The sequence below is a fragment of the Thamnophis elegans genome, chromosome 1 (assembly GCF_009769535.1).
Source record: "Thamnophis elegans isolate rThaEle1 chromosome 1, rThaEle1.pri, whole genome shotgun sequence".
NCBI lineage: Eukaryota > Metazoa > Chordata > Lepidosauria > Squamata > Colubridae > Thamnophis > Thamnophis elegans.
Window position 1 is genome coordinate 73,104,438 of NC_045541.1, and position 1,520 is coordinate 73,105,957.

Here is a 1,520-nt window from a genome sequence, read left to right on the forward strand (position 1 = left end):
CGACTGAAACAGAAGCCGCAGCAGGAGAGCGAGGCTGCTGTCGGCCATTTCACCTCGCGCAGCGAATTTCCACTGGGTCCCGGGGCTTCTGCCGGGCGGCACAAGCCCGGGAAGGGAATGGAAGTTTTCTGCGCGACTGAAACAGAAGCCGCGGCAGGAGAGCGAGGCTGCTACCGGCCGTTTCACCTCGCGCAGTGAATTTCCACTGGGTCCCGGGGCTTCTGCCGGGCGGCACAAGCCCGGGAAGCGAGTAGAAGTTATCTTGACGACTGAAACGGACTCCAAACGGACTCCACGGCAGGAGAGCGAGGGAGCAGCCGCCCAAGAACTTCCACGTGGTTCAGGGGCTTCTGCCGGGCGGCGGGAGCCCCGGAAGCGAGTGGAAGTTATCTTGATGACTGAAACGGACTCCAAACGGACTCCACAGCAGGAGAGCGAGGGAGCAGCCGCCCGAGAACTTCCACTCGGTTCCAGAGCTTTGCTGCCCATGCCAGCGCAGCACAGGGGCTGGCTGTGAACTCCGCAAAGGGGGAGAAGGAGGAGACGAGGGCTGTCTCCTCCCCCCAGCGCCTCCCGATTCCCACCGGTACCAAATCATAACATGAACATGATTTACTCACCAGTGAGTAAGCGCAGCTGCAACCCCAAAACAAAGACGAAATGAAATGGGAGACTTGCGCAGGCGTGCTCAGCTAAGGAGTCCAGCCAATCAGTGAGCTGGTTGGGATGGAAAATTTTCAGCACGTGGTGTGCTGAAAATTTTCCATCCCAGCCAGCTCACTGATTGGCTGGAGTCCAGGCCAATCCAATCAGTGAGCGGCAGGCTGGGCTGGCTTAAATTTGTAGGAGGTAAAAGGCTAAAAGCACGCTTTTTTTGGCGCTCGCCGCTCCCGCCCATCAGCTGCTAGCTTGCTGGGCTGGCTCATCTGGTAGGATAGAGAACAGAACGATGAGCCAGCCCAGCAAGCTAGCAGCTGATGGGCGGGAGCTGCGAGCGCCAAAAAAAGCGTGCTTTTTAAAAAAGCGTGCGGGACGCGGGAAAATGCATTGGAAAGCGGGGGTGTCCCACCAAAAGCGGGACGTCTGGTCACCTTAGCATACAGGGAACATTTGTACAAAATGTTCTACAGATGGCACCTAACAGCAGCAAGAATAGCAAAAATATTTCTGGAATATTCACCTGAGTGTTGGAAATGTAGCCAGGCACACGGAACGTTTCATCATATGTGGTGGACATGTACAACAGCAAAAAAAGATTGGATAAAAATAAAAAACTGGTTGAAAGACAACCAATAGAATTAAAACCAGAATTATTTGTATTAGGAACAAATACAGGAAACTATGAGAAAAAAAATCAAATATCTACTACTACATGTAATAATGGCAGCAAGAATCATATCCACACAGAACTGGATAACCAAAAATACACAAACAGAAGAAAACATGATTAAAAAAGTACTAGAATGCACCAAAATGGACAAACTCAGAAAAGAAATAAAAGAGAAAAAAGAATCCGAGTA